We start from the raw sequence: 21,760 nt of genomic DNA on the forward strand, positions 1-21,760 counted from the left end.
AAGAAGATCAAATAACGCCTCCGCGCATGTTGGCCATGAGAAGCCAAGAATAGAAATAGGATGTAATATGTCACATTTATTCACATGGAATTTTGTGTGTTTTTTTGACACAAAATGCCTATGAGGATGATGTACTAACACTATTAGTATGATCCTCAGGTGTTACCAGGGAAACAAGGCTATATTTAGTAATGCACAGACTCTCTCTCACACGGACACAAAGATAAATGCATATCCGATGTCTGTGTGTGTCCTCACTTCCATTGAATATTTTTTTCCAATTAGTGATTTCATCTGCCATTGAGTCAGGATTGAACATATGGCAGCACTGTATGTATATGACGCAAGCACTTTTGAGGGTAACCCCTATTAGGATGCATGTGAAGGCCGTAGAGAGAGCGAGCGAAAGAGGGAAGGTCGGAACCTTGTCGGTGTCGGGTGACAGCGCCTTCCGCCCACCATCCAATTCAGTGATGCTATAAATAGACCGGGGGATCCATTTATAGCTCAATGCCACATTGTGATGCCGAGCGGATGACACGTCTCAGTCAATATATCCGCTGAAAATATGATTATGTCTCCCTCTGAAAGGGTTCGCGAGTGGTGCTGGTTCACCTTGGATGGATGTAAATACAACCTTGTTATACTTATTGTGTACATAACACATATACTATATATAGTCTATAGCAGGGGTCATGAATTAAAAATCCTCTGGGTCCGAAATTAAAAAATTACAGCGATCTCGGGTCCGGAAATATTTTTAATGCTTCTTTTTTTCCAAAAAATACAAATGTATCTTTACGTGGCCATGCTGATAATTACAACACTCAAAAATGTCAATAAAATATTTTAAAAAATTAATTTATAGTAAGTGATAACTAATATTTAATAATAATAAATTAGTAATAAATAATAAAGCGATCATATTGAGCCCTTAATTCCGCTATTTTTTGAGAACGGATGGTAGAGTTCATCGGGAAACTTTGCGAAAAAGCTGCGTGCTTCGTTTCATAGTGCCTTTTCAAATGGCTGCTTTTTACAAGCGCTTCCGTTGTTCGGCCATTCCTTACTACGCGGCAAAACGTCTTCACAACGCTCAGCGCGCTTGCGCAAGCATTCGCACGCATGCACACATCGGTTAGAAGCGGCGAGTACTCACTATTTTTGTTTTTATTCAGTTTTTTTAGAACCTTTTCATCGCCAGAAAAATACTTTTTGCATGTATTACCCTCTCATACTTTTAACCATTGTGGTTTTTTGTGTTAGCTTTGAAGCAGTTGACCACATTAGTCACATAGCGTATTTAAACCGTCCTTATTTGGTATAACTGCATTTAAGTATTTTCTTAAGGCATTTTTTAGTACGTTCTGCCTGTATGCATCCAAACAAAACAAGTTAAGCGCGCACGGTAGTACTTCAAACAGTCAAATTCGACTAATCGTTTCGCCGATGTAGCAGATTTTGGCAGAACACCGTCTCTGAACAGATGAGGCATAGCGGTCTTGTGTTTTCGCCAGGTAAAATGGACAAAAATGTGTTGGTCTACTCCTCCTTAAACACTTTGTTTTCTGCATCAATCTTGCGTAGTTTTCAGCACGCCATTTGCCTTACCTTTTCGCTTCTTCCTCCAACTTCATTCGGCTCAGATTTTGGCTGTCACTCCGCGAAGTCTTGAAAACGAGTGTGAGACATGCTGTTCTAAAAATAACTTTCAAATGCTTCCTCCCATTGGCTGGCTCACGCGCGTCACCGCTAAGGTTTTTGTTTGTTGCCCACCTCCGCTCTGCAAACCCGCAGAAAAAATGATTTTTGTTGTTGCAACGTGTATTAGTCCAGACAGCTTGAGATCCGGTCCAGGCGACTTGGGGGTCCGGAACCGGACCGAGGTCCGCGGTTCCGTGACCTCTAGTTTATAGTGTATACTTATATATGTGTATATACAGTATATATACAGTATATACACAATATATATAATATGTAAAGTAAAAAAACTGTGAAGTACTGTCATCCCAACCCCATTTTTAACATTTTATTTGTGCATATACAATGACAAAAATTGTATCGCATATATTATCATTAAAACGTTAAATAGTTTGAAACATGTAGATAAAATTAGGGCTGTCAAAATTAACGCGTTAACGGGCGGTAATTAATTTTTGTAATTAATCACGTTAAAATATTTGATGCAATTAACGCACATGTCCCGCTCAGACAGATTTAAATGACAGTACACTGAAATGCCCACATGTTATTTGTGTTTGATGGAGTTTTGACGCCCTCTGCTGGTGCTTGGGTGCGACTGATTTTATAGGCTTCAGCACCCATGAGCATTGTGTAATTATTGACATCAACAATGGCGGGCTACTAGTTTTTTTTTTTTTTGATTGAAATTTTTACAAACTTTATTAAAACGAAAAGATTAAGAGGGGTTTTAATACAAAATTTCTATAACTTGTCCTAACATTTATCTTTTAAGAACTTTTAAGAAGTCTTGATATCCATGGATCGCCCCAACAGAATGTTAATAATGTAAATGCCATCTTGTTGATTTATTGTTATAATAAACAAATACAGTCCTCATGTACCGTATGTTGAATGTATATATATCCATCTCGTGTCTTATCTTTCCATTCCAAGAATAATTTACAGAAAAATATGGCATATTTTATCGATGGATTGAATTGCGATTAATTACGATTAATGAATTTTTAAGCTGTAATTAACTCAATTAAAACATTTTAATTGTTTGACAGCACTAAATAAAATATTTATACAAATAACATATAAAATAATGGATGAATAATACTGTACATTATTTTCTCACGCTTTCATATCATACGTGTAAGTGTACATACGTACACTGCAAAAACACACCTCCTTAAAACTAGTTGAATTCCATTGTTTTCAGTGTAAATCGACTACAAATAAGTGAGATTATCTGACAGTGCTTCAAGTAAATTTTACTCAGATTTCTTGAAATAAGAACGATACAGTGGGGAAATAAGTATTTAGTCAACCACTAATTGTGCAAGTTCTCCCACTTGAAAATATTAGAGAGGCCTGTAATTGGGTAAACCTCAACCATGAGTGACAGAATGTGGGGGAAAAAAAACCAGAAATGACATTGTTTGATCTTTAAAGAATTTATTTGCAAATCATGGTGGAAAATAAGTATTTGGTCAATACCAAAAGTTCAGCTCAATACTTTGTTATGTACCCTTTGTTGGCAAGGAGATTTTCACTTAAAATCTCTCGATACATGGCCCCATTCATTCTTTCCTTTACACAGATCATTCGTCCTGGTCCCTTTGCAGAAAAACAGCCCCAGAACATGAGGTTTCTACCCCTATGCTTCACAGTGGGTATGGTGTTCTTCGGATGCAATTCAGGATTCTCTCTCCTCCAAACACGAGAACCTGTGTTTCTACCAAAAAGTTCTATTTTGGTTTCATCTGACCATAACACATTCTCCCAGTCCTCTTCTGTATCATCCAAATGCTCTCTAGCAAACCGCAGACAGGCCTGAACGTGTACTGGCTGCAGCAGGGGGACACGTCTGGCAGTGCAGGATTTGAGTCCCTGGCGGCGCATTGTGTTACTGATAGTAGCCATTTTTACTGTGGTCCCAGCTCTCTGTAGGTCATTCACTAGGTCCCCATGTGTGGTTCTGGGATTTTTGCTCACCGTCCTTGTTATCATTTTGACGCCACAGGTCCAGATCGAGGGAGATTATCTGTGGTCTTGTATGTCTTCCATTTTCTAATAATTGCTCCTACAGTTGATTTCTTTACACCAAACGTTTTACCTATTGCAGATTCAGTCTTGCCAGCCTGGTGCAGATCTACAATTTTGTCTCTAGTGTCCTTCGACAGCCCTTTGGTCTTGGCCATAGTGGAGTTTGGAGTGTTACTGATCGAGGTTGTGGACAGGTGTCTTTTATACCAATATTGAGTTAAAACAGGTGCCATTAATACAAGTAACGAGTGGAGCCTCGTTAGACCTCGTTAGAAAAGTTAGATGTCTTTGACAGCCAGAAATCTTGCTTGTTTGTAGGTGACCAAATACTTATTTTTCACTCTAATTTAAAATCCTTTAAAAATCAAACAATGTGATTTTCTGTTTTTTTTTTTTTTCCTCCACATTCTGTCACTCATGGTTGAAAGTTTACCCATGTTGATAATTACAGGCTTCTCTAATCTTTTCAAGTAGGAGAACTTGCACAATTGGTGGTTGACTAAATACTTATTTGCCTCACTGTAAACAGTCCTTGGGATAGACCATGACACAACAAAGACTGACAGCATATGGGGCACTTGAATATCATCATGGGGTAACGAGACAGTGAGAAACAGGTGGGTGACACAAGAGACAGCTGATTGGTCAACACACAAGGAGCAGGCCACAACAGGTGAAATCAATGGGTAATCACATGGACAAGACTGACTAGGGACAGAAACAAACTCAAACCATGATACAAGGGAATTTAATTGGTTTTAAAGAGGTGAGTTTTTGCAGTGTATATATCTCATATGTATATATATTTATGTATATATATATGCTGTGTTTGTGTATATATACTGTATATGTACTATGCAGGCTTGTGGCACACAAGTCTTTCAATGTGGCATGAGTGGCATTTATCTTGTTTGTGTTCCTTCATAAGATTGATTTCTTTTACTTATCACTGCATGAGCTACTGTTTAGACTCATATTAAAACCGTTTTCTTGGCATTCACTTAATAATCATGATGCAAACCCCATTGTCTTTCTATTGTTTAAGTGTGGAAAATGTCGCAGTCCCTTCCTCTTCTGTGCCCCTATAGCCTACAGTGACTTGCATTGTGAGCTTTGATGCAAGTTTTCTATGCATCAACACTTGTGTGGGAATTTTAGCAGGCTTCCTTTCGCAGCTTTATTACCATATGAACTAACTATACTCGGCTTTTCCGCGTCACTTCCTGCGCAGACATTTCGTCTACCTGGTCCTGTGTAATTTTTCATACTGTACGCGTGAGTGTGTGTGAGAAAGGTAAGTCACGTGATCAGTGATCACTCTTCAACACAGGTTAATTATGAGATAGGGCGTAGGTTTGGTCTCAATGTTGGTAGGGACGATATAACAGCATAACCTACATGTCCACTTTTTGCTGGGGACGGGACATTAATAAACCCAAACAGATTGGGTAAACGGGGGTCAGGGCTACATTTCTCATGAATATGAACCTAATTAATTGATAGGCTATATTATCAATGCAAATAAATCTGTATTGACTTATACTTTAATGTGTATTGGTGCAGTGGATAAACCGTTCGATTTAGACCTTTGTTTTGAAAAATTTCTAAAACATTTTGAAAACGTCCAGAATAAATGTCTGGATTTTATTAGCAAATTTATATTGCAATATTTGAACATAAATTATATTAACATACACGTGTTAATCATCTCTTAACTATCCAGCAATGCAAAAAATAAACATTTGTCTTAAGACCACTCAAAATTGTGTGTCTAAATAAAGAAATTAAATATAACTGAAAAAAAAAAAAAAAGTTTAGTAAGTCTAATAAATGTTCATAGCTTCCTACTTGTATTTTTCAGGTTAGCAAATTCACAGTTTATTGTTAACTCTGTGGTAGGACTTTTAGTTGCAAAATTAGTATTGTGTATTGTGTTCCCCCACCTCCACAACATTGATGTCTTTTTAACACTTACATTGGCTGCTACTGCTGGTGGTCGAAAAAAAAATTCAAAGGGGCGGAGGAGGTGGCATGTAGTCGACATGTTGCATTTTTGTGAGGGCTGTGAGTGCGTGTGTTGGGGTGGGGGGTCAAGTCATCAGCCAATCAAACGTACGTTTGTGGGAAAAAAATGGACTGGCACATTCAGCAAGTCAAAATATGTAAATCTAAGTCTGAACATAATGCAAATAACTTAATAATGGCTGTCCTTACAACATTTGGGAAGACATTCTAAATTACCTATATAACTAAAGTCATTATATAATGCAAATAAGTAGGGTTGTTCCGATCATGTTTTTTTGCTCCCGATCCGATCGTTTTAGTTTGAGTATCTGCCGATCCCGGTATTTCCCGATCCGATTGCTTTTTTTTTTTTTTTTTTTGCTCCCGATTCAATTTCAGTCATTCCCGATCATTTTTCCCGATCATATACATTTTGGCAATGCATTAAGAAAAAAATGAATAAAACTCGGACGAATATATACATTCAACATACAGTACATAAGTACTGTATTTGTTTATTATGACAATAAATCCTCAAGATGGCATTAACATTATTAACATTCTTTCTGTGAGAGTGATCCACGAATAGAAAGACTTGTAATTCTTAAAGGATAAATGTGACTTTGTATATTGTGACTAAATATTGCCATCTAGTGTATTTGTTGAGCTGTCAGTAAATGATACTGTAGCCATTGAACTGTTGTGCCCAAATGCATGATGGGAAGTGCACCCATGACTGTGCGTAGTGGTACCAATTGATATATCTTCTCTGCGTTGGGAAATAACATAGGGTGTTAAGGAAAAGATCAATTACTACCTTTCATCCCCACATTGCTTCCTAGATATTTCTAATCGTAGGGAGAGGGATTGTAAGGCTTTAGCTAATTAAAAAATGCTCCAAAGGCTGCCAAAATTCACTCTACTCATTTTACGCTGCCTTTTAGCTCTATATATAGGTAAAACAGCGCCATTACAGATTGAACACGACAATGCGTGAGTGGGTCGTGCAGCACATGCGTTAATTGCGTTAAATATTTTAACGTGATCAATTTTAAAAAATAATTAATTACCGCCGGTAATTATCGCCTTAAGCCTAAACTAAAGACTCTGGATGAGTGTAACATATTATGTCTGTAACCTTAAATACAATTAGAAAACAATTTAATTTAAAAAAAAAACATATATATATATATATATATATATACACAGTACTGTGCAAACGTTTTAGGCACAGTACTGTATATATATATTTTTTTAATTATTAAATTTATTAGGATCATGGAAGCTTCCACTTGGGGAAAATATATACATACAGTATATCCTGTATATACATAATATAATAAAAATATACAGCACTGTAAAAAAAAAAATATATATATATATTAAAAATAGGCATGTCCGATATTATTTTGCCGATTCCGATACTTTGAAAATAACGTGATCGGACCCGATCAATCGGTGATCGGGACATCTCTACAAATAAGGTTGCTTAAAAGTTGGTGGGGACAATTTGAGCGTCCTTAAATGTTGGTAGTGTTATGTCCCTACCGTCCCTATGCAAACCTACGCCCTTGACTATGAGCAAATATCCTAATATGAGCCGTTTATCTTCCGTAGCGGCGTCCTTGTAGTCGTGTTAAAATATTTGTCAATATTACAATGAACTCACATTCACCTTGAAACCACAAGTACTTATGGTCTTTTGTTCCCAGGCCGTCGGATAAACTGACTCAACACTCAGACATGTATTATTTCCTACCATTGTATCTTCCGCAACCAGTAACTGTGCACAATTCATTCCGGGCGATGAATTTTCCTGTGAACTCATATTTGTATTTCTATTTCCAACCGTCAGTGACGTTAATGCTGGTTATTTTTGGTATTTGTATTGTCGCCGAAGGGTTAAGTATAGCTTTTTGTTAGGCTATAGTTAGAACAGCCTTTTTTGGTCGTATCGCGTGATATTATGGTTGTGACAACTACTGTATGAATAAGTCAACTCCATGGTAGGTCAGTTGAATAAATGTGTATTCATCACAGTGACAGTAAATAAATTTAACAGTGTATTGTTAATGGTTAATCATTTGTATGAAGTTGCAAACTCCAATCATTTTTTAAAATTGATTTTAATTGATTTCCATACATTGCTATGCCTTTGTACAGTGCCCTCCATAATTATTGGCACCCCTGAAAAAGATGTGTTTTTTTTAGCTTCTAATATATTTTTTTAATTCAAATAATATGGGACCTTAATGGAAAAAAAGAGAAAAATCCAACCTTCAATACAAGTGCATTCATTCACTGGGGAAAAGATTCCACATAAAGAAAAAAATATTTGACATCAAATAATGTGTCACAATTATTAGCACCCCTGGTGTTAATACTTTGTACAACCCCCTTTTTCCAACAAAACAAGGTCTGGGGATTGAAATGGCCATGGGAGGAGCTTGATTTTGTGTCTGGTGAACCATTTCTGTGTAGATTTGGCCATATGTTTAGGGTCATTGTCTTGCTGAAAGACCCAGTGACGACCCATCTTCAGCTTTCGGGCAGAGGGCAACAGATTTTGATTTAAAATGTCCTTGTATTTCAAAGCATTCATGATGCCATGCACCCTAACAAGGTTCCCAGGGCCTTTGGAAGCAAAACAGCCCCACAGCATCACTGACCCACCCCCATACTTCATAGTGGGTATGAGGTGCTTTTCAGCATGCGCATCTTTCGTGGCACGCCAGACCCACCTAGAGTGTTTGTTGCCAAAAAGCTCAATCTTGGTCTCATCTGATCAAAGCGCACGATCCCAGTTGAAGCCTGGGACCGTGTGTATTTTTGTGTGAGGAGGGCATTTTGGAAAAAAAAAAAATTAACAGCAAAACCCTGACTAGAGGCAAGAACACGCGAGAGCAGAATTAAAGACGCCACGATTTTAGCAGGATATTTTTGCATACTTACCTCTTTTCGATCCAAAAACTCCATGTGGCAAGTATCACCGAGTGTCAAGACACAGCTGTGAATGGCCAGAGCCACATTTCTGGGGGATTTTATGGGTGAAACATGGTAATATAACAAGGGTTGCGATGCAGAAATCGCAGACATCAAGGAGCGGTCGAGATTTTCTTTTTTACATATTTACCCTTTTAATTTTTTTTTTTCAATTTTTATTTGTTTGGTTCGATTACTTATCATGTAACATATCGGGGAAAACGCGACACTAACAACAACAACAAAAAAATACAATTGATAGTTTTGAAGTAGATATCCGGGATTTTTTTTAAAGGCAACATTTTTCTCATTGTGACGAAATTTGTTTAAAAGTTTAAAATATGCGAGTACATAATTTTTTTAAGCATTTTTTTTGTTTGTTTTAAAGAAATATTGGACATTGATTAATGATCCTAAGCTCAAAATGACAGACATTTTAAATAATAAATATATTTACTTCTTTTTATGGCTGGGTTGAAACAAAAGCGGTTGCGCAACGTCTGTAAACAGGGGTTTCCAGGGTAAAAGGGAAAAATTAAAAATAGTTTGAGGGCTTAACGGGCCATGAATCTGCTATGGCAGCATATAGACATATTGTTCTGTCAAACAAAATCATTCTTTTGGTTTAAAATACAGCAGTTTATTTTATAGAGGGTTGCAAGAGCAGAAACTGCTTTTTCAGTCTTGTCTGTGTTTTCCGCCATTTAACTAGACCTTGAAATATTTAGATTTATATAATCCTACCGAAAATTTAACCATATGACTTTAAAGGATTAATATATCTACTTCTAAATATATCTAACTCTTCTCCCTTGCTTTCAACGACCAATCAGATCAAGCGTTCATCTGTCAACCACGCTCCCTGCCCGTCAACCTTGACGCAGCTGGACCTACTTAATTAAAATTACTGAATGACACTTAATGACATCTGTCATATACATTCATTCATATTCATATTGTTATATCACGGTTATGAATTTACACTTTAAATAAAGCGTAATACGTAATCATACAAGAATGCTTTTCTTCCTTGAACAAACATAGTTAGATTATCTTTCAATTAGAGCTGCGATTTGACTTGGTGAAGATGCGAGTGCGCCGTCAATCCCGATAACAAGTGTGTGTCAGTCATGTGTGAGTAATAAAAGCCAGCGCAGCGTTTATTTCCTCAACCTGACCTCCTTTTGGAGGGCAAGCCTAACTGGATTAAAACGCCCACCGCAGTGAAGGTCTGTTTTTAATGCACGCCATAGCAAGTGTGTGTTGTTATGTGACTGACAGCACCAGCCTGACTATGTGTGTGTGTGTGTGTGTGCTTGTCACAGGAAGTCAACATGGCTGTCCTATGATGTCATCTGTTCCTCGCTGCCCTTTTTTTGGCCTCCTATCTTTTCCTTGGCTTTATCTTTTTTATTTTCTTCCGCTCTCCAGTCTGTCATCCCTTCCTCAACCCCCACCTGCTCGCACCCCCACCCTCCGGACCCACAGGAGATGATAAGGTGATGTCATACCTCCGTTTCCTGAGGATGTGAGTAACTGTACACTGTGGGCCTTGGCCATCTTGGCCATGGCAGGCTGTGTGTGCGCGCGTGTCCGTGTGTGTGGCAAGTGTTTATGTACTTGTCTGAGACGGGATGAAGAGTGAGTCATTTTTCTTGTCATTTTGATAGCCATTCTCCTTAATGAATTTGTTATATCATGAACAATATAAAATGTTAAAAAACTAATAATTCTTGTCTATTTGAACTGGAAGCGCTGGCAATGAATGATACTGTTTCAGTGCCAATGACGGTGATAGACGTCCAAATCATTTGAATTAGGTGGGCTGCCAATGAGATGATCGGATTGCCAAATTTCAAAATGAAGACCTCCCCATTCATATTATAAAGTAAATAAATATATACATCAGCCTTTTTTTTTTTTTTTTAACTTTTATTTATTTATTATTTTTATTCATATTTTATTTCAATTGTATTGTATTACCGTAATTTCCCGAAAATAACGCACACTTTTTTCCCCCAAAATCAACTTTTAAAATCATGGTGCGCATTATAAACGGGTACATGGATGGAGACAGAAATATATGTATATTACATATATAAATTATATATATAAACTGATTTTTTTTTTTTTTGACACGGCCACCTTGTGTTGAAGAAAAGTATGCGGCGATCCGTTGCAGACCATTACGCTACGTGACGTCACCATTTTGTTCGGTAAAACTTCACTCTGATCGGCCGAATGATTTCGTCTGTGTTAAATTCTGCTTTTTTCACGCTTCATAAAGCACAGAATTTAGTTTCTTGAACTCATTTGAGTCAACGTTTATTGCTGCTCCGCAACTCGGACCATAACAAACGTAACAACACAGACTTCCTGTGTGTGTCCGTCAACTATATCTGTCCCTCGGGAAACTCAAACCCAAACTAGAAACTGCAATTTCGGGAGAAATTACACACCTTGGTCTTTCCTCTGTGGAGATACAGATCTTAGCCCCACTCAGGTCTATCAATAGAATGGATCATAATGCCAGTCATTGGCAAAAAACAAAGTAAAAGCCCTTAGAAATGAATGGGAGAATTGGACGTCCGTGGACGTCAATGGCGGCACCTTTCATAATTGTTAATGAAATCGGGGAAGTTTGGGGGACACGTCCTAATGATATCTAGTCATTTTCTGTTGATTTGGGAAAAAAAAAAAATTTCCCATTGAAAATGAATGGGAAAAATTTTGGACGTCCATGGACGTCAATGGTATCAACTTACATAAGCGTCAATGGAATCCAAGTACATTGGCATCAATAAAATGAACAAACATGAAGAAATGCTATTGGAAATGAATGGGAAGTTTGGACGTCCATGAACGTCAATGGCATCACCCTCCATAAGCGGCAATGCAATCGGGGACATTTGGGGGACACGTCCTAATGATATCTAGTCATTTTCTGTTGATTTGGGAAAAAAAAAAAAAAATCCCATTGAAAATGAATGGGAAAAATTTTGGACGTCCATGGACGTCAATGGTATCAACTTACATAAGCGTCAATGGAATCCAAGTACATTAGCATCAAAAGAATGGCAGCACCCCCCATAAGCGTCAATATAATTGGGGACGTTTGGGATATACGTCCTATTGATATCTGGTCATTTTCTGTTGATTTGGAGAAATTTAGTTTTTTCCCCATTGAAAATGAATGGGAAAAATTTTGGACGTCCATGGAAGTCAATGGCGGCACCCTTCATAAGCGTCAATGGAATTGGGGAAGTTTGGGGGACACGTCCTATTGATATCTGGTCATTTTCTGTTGATTTGGGGTAATTTTGTTTTTTCCCCATTGAAAATGAATGGGAAAAATTTTGGACGTCCATGGCAGTCAATGGCATCGACATCCATATAGTCAATTGAATCCAAGTACATTGGCATCAGTAGATTCGACATGCATGGCCGTCAATGGCATCAATGCAATGTAAATTCCATTGGAAATCCCATTGGAAGTGAATGGGACTTTTCCCATTCGAAATGAATGGGATAGTTTTTGGCAAATTTCCGAGGAAGCGTAATTTTTTTCAAAATTCTGTATACAACTTTTATGCCCCTCACCGTCCCGGAATTTTTGATGCCCAAATTATTTGATTTGGTCAAAAATTGTAGGACTAGATACATTTTGAAACTTTTTTTTTTTTTCACGGAAAATTGCCGTTTACGGACGAACGGAAAAATTTGCGGGGCCATTTGTAAAGTTTCCTGTGTCACGCGAAAATTCCGGTCGTGCCGATACTTGAACGGTGCCGATCGGTCTAACGGTTCGGGCTGTGAAGCGCGCGTTTTTTTTCCTTTCAAAATGAATAGGAAAGTTTTTGGCAAATTTCCGGGGAACCGTAAATTTTTGCCAAATTCTGTATACAACTTTTATGCCCCTCACCGTCCCGGAATTTTTGATACCCAAATTATGTGATTTGGTCAAAAATTGCTACGGTTTGGGCTGCGCGGCGCGCCGAAAAAAACGACTATAATAATAAGAAGAACTAGAAACTGCAATTTCGGGAGAAATTACACACCTTGGTCTTTCCTCTGTGGAGATACAAATCTTAGCCCCACTCAGGTCTATCAATAGAATGGACCATAATGCCAGTCATTGGCACTAAACAAAGTTAAATCCATTAGAAAAGATTGGGAGAATTGGACGTCCATGTCCGTCAATGGCAGCACCCTCCATAATTGTTAATGGAATCGGGGAAGTTTGGGGGACACGTCCTATTGATATCTAGTCATTTTCTGTTGATTTGGGAAAAAAAAAAAATTCCCATTGAAAATGAATGGGAAAAATTTTGGACGTCCATGGACGTCAATGGTATCAACTTACATAGGCGTCAATGGAATCCAAGTACATTGGCATCAATAGAATGAAAAAACATAATTAAATGCCATTAGAAATGAATGGGAAATTTGGACGTCCATGGCCGTCAATGGCGGCGCCCTTCATAAGCGTCAATGGAATTGGAGAAGTTTGGGGGACACGTCCTATTGATATCTGGTCTTTTTTTGTTGATTTGGGGAAAAAAAAAAAATTCCCATTGAAAATGAATGGGAAAAATTTTGGACGTCCATGGACGTCAATGGTATCAACTTACATAAGCGTCAATGGAATCCAAGTACATTGGCATCAATAGAATGAACAAACATGAAGAAATGCCTTTGGAAATGAATGGGAAGTTTGGACGTCCATGGACGTCAATGGCATCACCCCCCATAAGCGGCAATGCAATCGGGGACATTTGGGGGACACGTCCTAATGATATCTAGTCATTTTCTGTTGATTTGGGGGAAAAAAAAAAATTCCCATTGAAAATGAATGGAAAAAATTTTGGACGTCCATGGACGTCAATGGTATCAACTTACATAAGCGTCAATGGAATCCAAGTACATTGGCATCAATAGAATGAACAAACATGAAGAAATGCCATTGGAAATGAATGGGAAGTTTGGACGTCCGTGGACCTCAATGGCATCACCCTCCATAAGCAGCAATGCAATCGGGCACATTTGGGGGAAACGTCCTATTGATATCTAGTCATTTTCTGTTGATTTGGGGAAAAAAAAAAAAAATTCCCATTGAAAATGAATGGGAAAAATTTTGGACGTCCATGGACGTCAATGGTATCAACTTACATAAGCGTCAATGGAATCCAAGTACATTGGCATCAAAAGAATGAACAAACATGAAGAAATGCCATTGGAAATGAATGGGAAGTTTGGACGTCCCTGGACGTCAATGGCATCACCCTCCATAAGCAGCAATGCAATCGGGGACATTTGGGGGACAGGTCCTATTGATATCTAGTCATTTTCTGTTGATTTGGGGAAAAAAAAAAAATTCCCATTGAAAATGAATGGGTAAAATTTTGGACGTCCATGGACGTCAATGGCAGCACCCCCCATAAGCGTCAATGGAATTGGGGACGTTTGGGATATACGTCCTATTGATATCTGGTCATTTTCTGTTGATTTGGAGAAATGTAGTTTTTTCCCCATTGAAAATGAATGGGAAAAATTTTGGACGTCCATGTAAGTCAATGGCGGCACCCTTCATAAGCGTCAATGGAATTGGGGAAGTTTGGGGGACACGTCCTATTGATATCTGGTCATTTTCTGTTGATTTGGGGTAATTTAGTTTTTTCCCCATTGAAAATGAATGGGAAAAATTTTGGACGTCCATGGCAGTCAATGGCATCGACATCCATATAGTCAATTGAATCCAAGTACATTGGCATCAGTAGATTCGACATGCATGGCCGTCAATGGCATCAATGCAATGTAAATTCCATTGGAAATCCCATTGGAAGTGAATGGGACTTTTCCCATTCGAAATGAATGGGATAGTTTTTGGCAAATTTCCGAGGAAGCGTAATTTTTTTCCAAATTCTGTATACAACTTTTATGCCCCTCACCTTCCCGGAATTTTTGATGCCCAAATTGTGTGATTTGGTCAAAAATTGTAGGACTAGATACATTTTGAAACTTTTTTTTTTTTCACGGAAAATTGCCGTTTACGGACGAACGGAAAATTTTTCGGGGCCATCTGTAAAGTTTCCTGTGTCACATGAAAATTCCGGTCGTGCCGATACTTGAACGGTGCCGATCGGTCTAACGGTTCGGGCTGTGAAGCGTGCATTTTTTTTCCATTCAAAATGAATAGGAAAGTTTTTGGCAAATTTCCGGGGAACCGTAAATTTTTGCCAAATTCTGTATACAACTTTTATGCCCCTCACCGTCCCGGAATTTTTGATACCCAAATTACGTGATTTGGTCAAAAATTGTAGGACTAGATACATTTTTAAACTTTTTTTTTTTTTCGGAAAATTGCCGTTTACGGGCGAACGGAAAATTTTTCGGGGCCGTTTGAAAAATTCCCATCGTCGCGCGAAAATTCCGGTCGTGCCGATACTTGAACGGTACCGATCGGAGCTATGGTTTGGGCTGTGCGGCGCGCCGAAAAAAACGTCAACAATTATTGAATAATAATAAATAAAGAATAAAAAGTACAATAAAGTTGTACAACAACATAACCTTGTTCTTTCCCTTGGAAAGACCAAGGTAATAATAAAAAGTACAATAAAGTTGTACAACAACATAACCTTGTTCTTTCCCTTGGAAAGACCAAGGTAAAAAGAAAGAAAGAAAGAAGTACAATAAAGTTGTACAACTAGAAACTGCAATTTCGGGAGAAATTACACACCTTGGTCTTTCCTCTGTGGAGATACAGATCTTAGCCCCACTCAGGTCTATCAATAGAATGGATCATAATGCCAGTCATTGGCAAAAAACAAAGTAAAAGCCGTTAGAAATGAATGGGAGAATTGGACGTCCATGGACGTCAATGGCGGCACCTTTCATAATTGTTAATGGAATCGGGGAAGTTTGGGGGACACGTCCTAATGATATCTAGTCATTTTCTGTTGATTTGGGAAAAAAAAAAAATTCCCATTGAAAATGAATGGGAAAAATTTTGGACGTCCATGGACGTCAATGGTATCAACTTACATAAGCGTCAATGGAATCCAAGTACATTGGCATCAATAAAATGAACAAACATGAAGAAATGCCATTGGAAATGAATGGGAAGTTTGGACGTCCATGAACGTCAATGGCATCACCCTCCATAAGCGGCAATGCAATCGGGGACATTTGGGGGACACGTCCTAATGATATCTAGTCATTTTCTGTTGATTTGGGAAAAAAAAAAAATTCCCATTGAAAATGAATGGGAAAAATTTTGGACGTCCATGGACGTCAATGGTATCAACTTACATAAGCGTCAATGGAATCCAAGTACATTGGCATCAATAGAATGAACAAACATGAAGAAATGCCTTTGGAAATGAATGGGAAGTTTGGACGTCCATGGACGTCAATGGCATCACCCCCCATAAGCGGCAATGCAATCGGGGACATTTGGGGGACACGTCCTAATGATATCTAGTCATTTTCTGTTGATTTGGGGAAAAAAAAAAAATTCCCATTGAAAATGAATGGGAAAAATTTTGGACGTCCATGGACGTCAATGGTATCAACTTACATAACCGTCAATGGAATCCAAGTACATTGGCATCAAAAGAATGAACAAACATGAAGAAATGCCATTGGAAATGAATGGGAAGTTTGGACGTCCCTGGACGTCAATGGCATCACCCTCCATAAGCAGCAATGCAATCGGGGACATTTGGGGGACAGGTCCTATTGATATCTAGTCATTTTCTGTTGATTTGGGAAAAAAAAAAAATTTCCCATTGAAAATGAATGGGTAAAATTTTGGACGTCCATGGACGTCAATGGCAGCACCCCCCATAAGCGTCAATGGAATTGGGGACGTTTGGGATATACGTCCTATTGATATCTGGTCATTTTCTGTTGATTTGGAGAAATTTAGTTTTTTCCCCATTGAAAATGAATGGGAAAAATTTTGGACGTCCATGGCAGTCAATGGCATCGACATCTATATAGTCAGTTGAATCCAAGTACATTGGCATCAGTAGATTCGACATGCATGGCCGTCAATGGCATCAATGCAATGTAAATTCCATTGGAAATCCCATTGGAAGTGAATGGGACTTTTCCCATTCGAAATGAATGGGATAGTTTTTGGCAAATTTCCGAGGAAGCGTAATTTTTTTCCAAATTCTGTATACAACTTTTATGCCCCTCACCGTCCCGGAATTTTTGATGCCCAAATTATGTGATTTGGTCAAAAATTGTAGGACTAGATACATTTTGAAACTTTTTTTTTTTTCACGGAAAATTGCCGTTTACGGACGAACGGAAAAATTTTCGGGGCCATTTGTAAAGTTTCCTGTGTCACGCGAAAATTCCGGTCGTGCCGATACTTGAACGGTGCCGATCGGTCTAACGGTTCGGGCTGTGAAGCGCGCGTTTTTTTTCCATTCAAAATGAATAGGAAAGTTTTTGGCAAATTTCCGGGGAACCGTAAATTTTTGCCAAATTCTGTATACAACTTTTATGCCCCTCACCGTCCCGGAATTTTTGATGCCCAAATTATGTGATTTGGTCAAAAATTGTAGGACTAGATACATTTTGAAACTTTTTTTTTTTTTCGGAAAATTGCCGTTTACGGGCGAACGGAAAATTTTTCGGGGCCGTTTGAAAAATTCCCATCGTCGCGCGAAAATTCCGGTCGTGCCGATACTTGAACGGTACCGATCGGAACTACGGTTCGGGCTGCGCGGCGCGCCGAAAAAAACGTCGACAATTATTGAATAATAATAATAAATAATAAAAAGTACAATAAAGTTGTACAACAACATAACCTTGTTCTTTCCCTTGGAAAGACCAAGGTAATAACATAACCTTGTTCTTTCCCTTGGAAAGACCAAGGTAAATATAATAAGAATAATAAGTACAATAAAGTTGTAGAATATCATTACCTTGTTCTTTCCTTTGGAAAGACCAAGGTAATAATAAGTACAATAAAGTTGTAGAATATCATTACCTTGTTCTTTCCTTTGGAAAGACCAAGGTAATAATAAGTACAATAAAGTTGTAGAATATCATTACCTTGTTCTTTCCTTTGGAAAGACCAAGGTAACTAGAAACTGCAATTTCGGGAGAAATTACACCTTGGTCTTTCCTCTGTGGAGATACAAATCTTAGCCCCACTCAGGTCTATTAATAGAATGGACCATAATGCCAGTCAATGGCACTAAACAAAGTAAAAGCCATTAGAAATGATTGGGAGAATTGGACGTCCATGGACGTCAATGGCATCACCCTCCATGAGCAGCAATACAATCGGGGACATTTGGGGGACACGTCCTATTGATATTTAGTCATTTTCTGTTGATTTGGGAGAAGAAAAAAAATTTCCCATTGAAAATGAATGGGAAAAATTTTCGACGTCCATAGACGTCAATGGTTTCAACTTACATAAGCGTCAATGGAATCCAAGTACATTGGCATCAATAGAATGAACAAACATGAAGAAATGCCATTGGAATTAATGGGAAGTTTGGACGTCCGTGGACGTCAATGGCATCACCCTCCATAAGCAGCAATGCAATCGGGGACATTTGGGGGACACGTCCTATTGATATCTAGTCATTTTCTGTTGATTTGGGGAAAAAAAAAAAATTCCCATTGAAAATGAATGGGAAAAATTTTGGACGTCCATGGACGTCAATGGTATCAACTTACATAAGCGTCAATGGAATCCAAGTACATTGGCATCAATAGAATGAACAAACATGAAGAAATGCCATTGGAAATGAATGGGAAGTTTGGACGTCCCTGGACGTCAATGGCATGACCCTCCATAAGCAGCAATGCAATCGGGGACATTTGGGGGACACGTCCTATTGATATCTAGTCATTTTCTGTTGATTTGGGGAAAAAAAAAAAATTCCCATTGAAAATGAATGGGAAAAATTTTGGACGTCCATGGACGTCAATGGCAGCACCCTCCATAAGCGTCAATGGAGTTGGGGACGTTTGGGGTATACGTCCTATTGATATCTGGTCATTTTCTGTTGATTTGGAGAAATTTAGTTTTTTCCCCATTGAAAATGAATGGGGAAAATTTTGGACGTCCATGGAAGTCAATGGCGGCACCCTTCATAAGCGTCAATGGAATTGGGGAAGTTTGGGGGACACGTCCTATTGATATCTGGTCATTTTCTGTTGATTTGGGGAAATTTTGTTTTTTCCCCATTGAAAATGAATGGGAAAAATTTTGGACGTCCATGGCCGTCAATGGCATCGACATCCATATAGTCAATAGAATCCAAGTACATTGGCATCAGTAGATTCGACATGCATGGCCGTCAATGGCATCAATGCAATGTAAATTCCATAGAAATCCCATTGAAATGAATGGGAAATTTTCCCATTAGAAATGAATGGGATAGTTTTTGGCAAATTACCGGGGAACCGTAAATTTTTACCAAATTCTGTATACAACTTTTATGCCCCTCACCGTCCCGGAATTTTTGATACCCAAATTATGTGATTTGGTCAAAAATTGTAGGACTAGATACATTTTGAAAAAAAAAAAAAAATCTGGAAAATTGCCGTTTGCGGGAAAACGGAAAATTTTTCGGGGCCCTTTTTAAAAAAGCCATCGTCGCGCAAAAATTCCGGACGTTTCGATATCCGAACGGTGCCGATCGGTGCAGCGGTTCGGGCTGTGCGGCGCGCCGAAAAAACGCGGAGAATAAGATGAATAATAATAATAACTAGAAACTGCAATTTCGGGAGAAATTACACCTTGGTCTTTCCTCTGTGGAGATACAAATCTTAGCCCCACTCAGGTCTATCAATAGAATGGACCATAATGCCAGTCAATGGCACTAAACAAAGTAAAAGCTATTAGAAAAGATTGGGAGAATTGGACGTCCATGGCCGTCAATGGCGGCACCCTTCATAAGCGTCAATGGAATTGGAGAAGTTTGGGGGACACGTCCTATTGATATCTGGTCATTTTTTGTTGATTTGGGGAAAAAAAAAAATTCCCATTGAAAATGAATGGGAAAAATTTTGGACGTCCATGGACGTCAATGGTATCAACTTACATAAGCGTCAATGGATACCAAGTACATTGGCATCAATAGAATGAACAAACATGAAGAAATGCCATTGGGATTTAATGGGAAGTTTGGACGTCCATGAACGTCAATGGCATCACCCTCCATAAGCGGCAATGCAATCGGGGACATTTGGGGGACACGTCCTAATGATATCTAGTCATTTTCTGTTGATTTGGGGAAAAAAAAAAAATTCCCATTGAAAATGAATGGGAAACATTTTGGACGTCCATGGACGTCAATGGTATCAACTTACATAAGCGTCAATGGAATCCAAGTACATTGGCATCAATAGAATGAACAAACATGAAGAAATGCCATTGGAAATGAATGGGAAGTTTGGACGTCCATGGACGTCAATGGCATCACCCTCCATAAGCGGCAATCCAATCGGGGACATTTGGGTGACACGTCCTAATGATATCTAGTCATTTTCTGTTGATTTGGGGAAAAAAAAAAAATTCCCATTGAAAATGAATGGGAAAAATTTTGGACGTCCATGGACGTCAATGGTATCAATTAACATAAGCGTCAAAGGAATCCAAGTACATTGGCATCAATAGAATGAACAAACATGAAGAAATGCCATTGGAAATGAATGGGAAGTTTGGACGTCCATGAACATCAATGGCATCACCCTCCATAAGAGGCAATGCAATCGGGGACATTTGGGCGACACGTCCTATTGATATCTAGTCATTTTCTGTTGATTTGGGGGAGAAAAAAAAAATTCCCATTGAAAATGAATGGGAAAAATTTTGGACGTCCATGGACGTCAATGGTATCAACTTACATAAGCGTCAATGGAATCCAAGTACATTGGCATCAATAGAATGAACAAACATGAAGAAATGCCATTGGAAATTAATGGGAAGTTTGGACGTCCATGGACGTCAATGGAATCACCCTCCATAAGCGGCAATGCAATCGGGGACATTTGGGGGACACGTCCTAATGATATCTAGTCATTTTCTGTTGATTTGGGGAAAAAAAAAAAATTCCCATTGAAAATGAATGGGAAAATTTTTGGACGTCCATGGACGTCAATGGTATCAACTTACATAGGCGTCAATGGAATCCAAGTACATTGGCATCAATAGAATGAACAAACATGAAGAAATGCCATTGGAAATGAATGGGAAGTTTGGACGTCCATGAACGTCAATGGCATCACCCTCCATAAGCGTAAATGGAATTGGGGACGTTTGGGGTATACGTCCTATTAATATCTGGTCATTTTCTGTTGATTTGGGGAAATTTAGTTTTTTCCCCATTGAAAATGAATGGGAAAATTTTTGGACGTCCATGGACGTCAATGGCAGCACCCCCTATAAGCGTCAATGGAGTTCGGAACGTTTGGGGGAGACGTACTATTGATAACTGGTCATTTTTTGATGATTTGGGGAAATTTAGTTTTTTCCCCATTGAAAATGAATGGGAAAAATGTTGGACGTCCATGGCCGTCAATGGCAGCACCCCCCATAAGCGTCAATGGAGTTCGGAACGTTTGGGGGAGACGTGCTATTGATAACTGGTCATTTTCTGTTGATTTGGGGAAGTGTAGTTTTTTCCCCATTGAAAATGAATGGGAAAAATTTTGGACGTCCATGGCCGTCAATGGCATCGACATCCATATAGTCAAATGAATCCAAGTACATTGGCATCAATAGATTCGACATGCATGGCCGTCAATGGCATCAATGCAATGTAAAGTCCATTGGAAATACTATTGAAAGTGAATGGGAACTTTTCCCATTGGAAATGAATGGGATAGTTTTTGGCAAATATCCGGAAAACCGTAACTTTTTTCCAAATTCTGTATACAATCTTTATGCCCCCCACCGTCCCGGAATTTTTGATGTCCAAATTATGTGATTTGGTCAAAAATTGTAGGACAAGTAGCGTTTTGAAAAAGTTGTAAAAAATCGGAAAATTGCCGTTTACGGGCG

The 21,760-nt window shown here is 38.6% G+C and overlaps 1 long non-coding RNA gene across 1 annotated transcript in view; it reads left to right on the forward strand.

The window, feature by feature from the left end:
* Positions 1 to 4,408: 4,408 nt before the first annotated feature.
* Positions 4,409 to 21,760, forward strand: part of LOC130906118 (uncharacterized) — a 70,772-nt gene continuing 53,420 nt past the window's right edge. The window contains exons 1-2 of the long non-coding RNA XR_009061223.1: positions 4,409 to 4,501; positions 10,153 to 10,249. This is a non-coding gene — a long non-coding RNA (uncharacterized LOC130906118). The remainder of the gene's footprint in view (positions 4,502 to 10,152; positions 10,250 to 21,760) is intronic.

The sequence above is a fragment of the Corythoichthys intestinalis genome, chromosome 18, assembly GCF_030265065.1.
Source record: "Corythoichthys intestinalis isolate RoL2023-P3 chromosome 18, ASM3026506v1, whole genome shotgun sequence".
Taxonomy (NCBI): Eukaryota; Metazoa; Chordata; class Actinopteri; order Syngnathiformes; family Syngnathidae; genus Corythoichthys; species Corythoichthys intestinalis.